A 6,000-nucleotide genomic window follows, 5' to 3' on the forward strand; every position below is an offset into this window, starting at 1 on the left:
TTCTTTAAGACGAGTAATGTGGAAGAATGCAGATTATCATCTACATGAATATTATAGAAACTTTGTAGGAAAAAAAGTAAGATACAGTTTTAAATAAGATTCTGAATTATAAGAATAAGAAAAGTTTATTTGTAAAATATATATTAATAAAAATATAAGCCTTAAAACTTTATATTAAAATAAAAAGCACAAAAACTCTTTAAAAAAAATAATGTAACATAATAAAACCCGTGAAAAATTAAACTAACATTTCATAATATAGATTTTATACATATTAGTCTTTACATCAGTAGAGACACGAGAGTTGATTAGATTTCAATTCTTTTAAACTAAAAATAAATTAAATAATATGACATTTTTAAATCAAAATAAAGAATAAAATCAACATATTACATGTGCATTTTTAGATTGACAATAATATCCATAATTAACTAACAATAAATAACTTGAAAGGTAATGATTTAAATATTTAAACAATAATATTAAGAAAAAGTTAGAATTATACCTATCATTTAATTTTCTTTTTAATGACGATTTGTACTTTTAGTAACAGCTAATTTTGTATTATTGTATTGAGGTGTACTTATCTGAAGTAAGAAAATAAATATAATAATCACTTGTACATTACTGAAATTATTATCATAAAATCTCAGAAAGAAATGCATACCAAAAGTATATATTTGTGTTTATAACTCACAACACACACTATTTTGAGAACAAAAAATATACGCCAAACAATCAATGCATAATACTTAACTTTCCTAAAATGTCCATCTTCAGCATAAGATATAGATAACATCTTTTAAATGTAGCTAATGAGTTTTTAGTGATGAAAACTCTATAATCACATCAACACTTGATGAATCAACAAACAAATGTTTCATAAAACAAACTATTTTCAATAAATATGTATAAAACAATTAATTTCAGCATAATAATCACATTCGAAGATTAATCAATCAGCCAACAATTGATTAATAATAATGATAAAAAATTAAATATTTATATAAATAATTGAAATATATATAAACTCTAAATCTTATATTAAACTGACTCAAGTTAACCCTAGATTGAGTTAAGTTAAGCCCATTTCAGATCGAATCAAGTTAAATCCACATTAAATTGGTAAAGTTATGTATGTGATAGGTCTAATAAACCAAGTCATATCAAATTGAGTTTAGTCATACCCATATTGGGTTGAGTCTAATTGGACCCATATTATATTGAGTTGATTTGACCCACCTTAGGTTGAGTTGTGTTGTATATACCTAGAGTTTAGTCGAGCAAATTAAACCTTTAGTCATATTGAATTGAGTCAGGTTAATATCAGACCGAGTTGATTCAAACCCACATCGAGTCAATGTAATACAAAATTCAAATTGTATTACACTAATTTAGATTGAAATAGGATCAACCAAGTTTGAATCCACGTAATACCATATCAAATTAGGTCGAATCCAAGTTTGATTAGGTTATTATAGTAAAAAAAAATTCAATTAGGTTATATAATTTTCCTTTAAATTATAAATAGTAAAAAAAAAAAAATAAATTTACAGTTGATGTACAACATTTGGAGATCGATTTGAAAATTAAATATTTAGGAGTCAATTAAAGTTTTGTAGTAAGATAAATCTCTTACATATTTTTTAACAACAATTTATATATATTAATTACTTGGGATGCTTTAATTCTTGTAGAAAAGATATTAACAATAAAAGCTCACACTACAACATTAATAAAAATGGAGGGAGTCCGACAAAGATTAACAAATCCATACAATAATCAATAATTCATAACCTACTATAGTTATTGTCTTAGTTAAATGTTTAGATGTATAGTAACTATTTTGATCTAGTAGTTTTCCCTATAAGTTACCTATTAACATTTGACACACAAAATCAGTAGATATTGTTAATACATGGGTTGTCAAGGCAACACCTTTTGCTCTAAGTGTTTGATTCAGGATTCTATTAAATCATTTCGATATCTTATCCATTCCTTTTTTTTCATGTTATAAATAGAAAAAAAAAACATATGCATTCCAACTATTGTGATCTACCTCTACCCTTAACCTATGAATAAGTACACAAGTTTAAAGTTCAAATTATGATAAATATTGCACTACATACTAGCAGTGTTACTCAATCTCTTTATGTACTCATCCAATAACATTTCTCATTAACCTAAACATGGTTGTTCTATAACATGCATGGTTATTTTTTGTTCACCATATATAATCATGATTATTATAGTGTTTATAAATCCCAATGAACATTGGTACCACTCTAAACAGAGGAATGTAACATAAGGAAAATTGTGTATTGACCATAGACTTTTAATTAGGCCATGCAAAATACTTTTTTTGACATCTAGCTTTCTTTAGTTAAAGATCATCTTATTTCTTTGTCTCCATATGCTTCAAATGATTGATATCCAAATTATTCTCTAAGTCATATTTTTTTTATTTCATTTCAAATAGGTGAAAGTGTTAAAAATGATGCTTAGATTGATTATGGTGTATTGTGTTCACACCAACCCATCCATCACATATGTTCCAAACTTTATGAGCTCTTTTACAATGTTTACAAGTTTTTTCTTCGTTATTAATTACATAACAAACATGTAATGTTAATTATTCCTACCACCCTACCAGTTACCCTTGTACTTATTGGTAACTTATCTAGCAATAGCCTTCACGTGAAATGTTGTGCAATTGGTAAAGCTTTTATTCTCAAAAGGTAGTTAACATATTAATGTCCTCCACACTATAATATTTTTTGCATTTTTATATATGCATATTTAACTGTACACTCCTATATATTTTTTCTTTCCAAACTCATGTATCCTCAAATTTCTTATCAAATGACACGCTTGGTACCTCTTATAATAATATTTGTTATTGGACTATTTTTAATTCAAATTTCTCTCTATCCATGCCAAACACCATTTCCTCCCATCACTATTCCACATTCCTGATTCCTCAATTGTTTTTTCTTTATCTTTTGAAATCTCAAATAACCCATGAAATTTATTGCATAGTGGTATTTCACCCAACCATTTATCCTCGCAAAAATTTATCCTATTACCTAATCCAACTTTCCACACAACATTACTATCAACCCAATTCTCTTTATACCCTTCCTCACACACCTTACACAAAACTCTCCACCTCCAAGATTCATATCTTATGTTTCAATTACCATTTAGGGTTTTCCAAAAGTCATACTCAGACTTTAAACCATCATTCCACAACCTTTGTTTTTCCATTCTTAGTTTCCATTTTCATTTAGTTATTAAGGCTATATTAAACTCTTTTATATCTTTGATCCCTATTCCTCCCTCATCCTCTGGTTGTACAATTTTTCCTACTTCATCCGTGCAATTTTTCTACCCTTTGTTTCCCAACTCCATTGAAAGTTTGTTTATATTTTTCTTATTTGTTTGCATGCATCGATTGAGGCTTTAAAGAAAGAAAAGTAACAAAAAGGGAGTATTGTAATAATATGAGACATATTCTACGTGTGAAGGAGAAAAACATACCCTTCCACTTTTCCAATTTACTCTTAATTTTATTCAATGCACTTTACCAACATTGTTCCCTCCTTGGATTTTCCCAACAGTATGCATAAGTATTTAAATGGAACTTTGTTATAATTGGGGTTCAAGGTAATTGGGAACCTTTCTAATACATTTTTCTCTACCCAAAAGCCCTACCTATCTTAATTTTGTGAAGGTTAAACCTTAAACCCGATAGTAGCTCAAAACACCTCAGTATGTTTTTTATAAACCAAAATGTTTTGTTGTTTAACCTCAAATACAAACAATGTATCATCAACAAATTGTAACATGCTCACCTCAACTTTCTTTTCCCCCACTTTCATTTTTTCATATATTTTTTTAGATGTTTGTCTTATCTTGTGAAGGTTGAATCTTAAATCCGATACTAGCTCAACACCTCAGTATGTTTTTTATAAACCAAAATATTTTGTTGTTTAACCTCAAATACAAACAATGTATCATCAACAAATTGTAACATGCTCACCTCAACTTCCTTTTCCCCTACTTTCATTCTTTCATATATTTTGTTAGATGTTTGTCTTATCTTGTGAAGGTTGAACCTTAAACCCAATACTAGCTCAAAACACCTCAGTATGTTTTTTATAAACCAAAATATTTTGTTGTTTAACCTCAAATACAAATAATGTATCATCAACAAATTGTAACATGCTCACCTCAACTTCCTTTTCCCCCACTTTCATTCTTTCATAAATTTTTTAGATGTTTGTTTTATCATACTAGACAATCCTTATGCTACTGTCAAGAACAAAATATATGTTGGCCCTCCTTGTCTCAAGCCTCTTGTAGATTTAGGAACAAAAAAAATATATTGGGCCTCCTTGTCTCAAGCCTCTTGTAGATTTAAATTATGGGTGTTTCACCCTACACCCGAGTCAAACGTCCATTAACCAAGACTAAAATTATAGAATATTGTAGACATCCTTTTATCCATTAAATCCATTTAGAGCTAAAACATAATATGTTTATTATATAGTACAATAATTCTCAGTCGGTCATTAAATTATAAGTTTTTTCATATATCTTTAATACTAATTCCTTTTTATTTTTCCTCTTAATTTATTCTACCTCATTAGCCACAAGTATGTTGTTAAATTATCCTATTCCCTAAACGAATGTTGTTTGAGATTTATAACGAGAAAGCCATTTCTTATCGTATTTGATGACACCTTGGATATTATCTTATATACACAACCTATTGAAAAAAATTGATCTATATTCATTTAGACTAGAGTTATGAAGGAAGTATTACAACCCTTTGGTATGCTCCCTGTGCTATAAAATAAAAATTAGTGAGGGCTCTACCATATCACATTTTATAGTATCCCAAATGTGATTTAACAAAATTAAAATTAAGCCCATTAGGTCTTTGGACTATTTGTACTTTCACACTGTTATATCGTATCTTTGACATTTTTAATATATGAGCATAGTTAAATTATTTAAGATTTAATTAAAATATTGTAATCAAGTCAAAATTCACTTTAGCATTCACCCTAGTGTATTAAGTGAAAATTTTGAAGTTTAATTTTTCTTAATCCACTCATTTAGTGAACAAATAAAAAATAATAATTTTGAAATGAGTTTAAATAGTTTCATAATCAAATAATCACTTTTTAGAAAAAACAAACATTTTATATTTAATTTAAACTATGAAATTTATTGTTTAACTACTAATTTTATTTATTCACACTGAATTATCAATTCACGCTAAGTTTATTGACAAATAAATATGAGTTATATAATCAATAAGTCAGTCAATTTATTCATTCACATGTTGAAGAAAGACACTTCCTTACTCATATAACAAAAAAATTAACTCATTTATATTTTCTTAAAACACTATCAATTGAAACTTTCGAAGAATGGATACATATTAGCACTTTTCACTCATGTCAGGAATAATAACAAACATGTTATTTTTAATTTTTTTCAACAACTTCTTTAACCATGGAAAATATAATCAATGATTAAAATTTAATACTAATTTGTTAAGAAGTAAAAACTCTAATCAATTAAAGATATAAGTAACAATTTTTGTATTTGAATACATACAAATGGTTTCATAGTAATTTGAGTATAAAAATAATATATATATATATATATATATATAAATAAAATTATAGTATTTTTACAAATTATAAATATTAATTTATTTATTAAACAAAATCGGTAAGTATTAGTGAATTGTACATTTTTGTTCAAAGTATATATCTTTTATTTATATTAAAATTTATGATGATTATTATATAAAAAATTATAATGATTATTATATTAAAATTTATGATGATTAGTACTTCGAATAAAGGAGCAAGTACCGAAGTCCTGTCCACTAGTAACATCTTAAGTCAAACCTGAAATAAAAAGGTACAGTACGCGCGGGGAGTGCGGCGGGAGCTTCTGATCCAACGTGTGGACCGAAAA

The sequence above is a fragment of the Vigna umbellata genome, chromosome 5, assembly GCF_029865625.1.
Source record: "Vigna umbellata cultivar VRB3 chromosome 5, Vumbellata_1.0, whole genome shotgun sequence".
Taxonomy (NCBI): Eukaryota; Viridiplantae; Streptophyta; class Magnoliopsida; order Fabales; family Fabaceae; genus Vigna; species Vigna umbellata.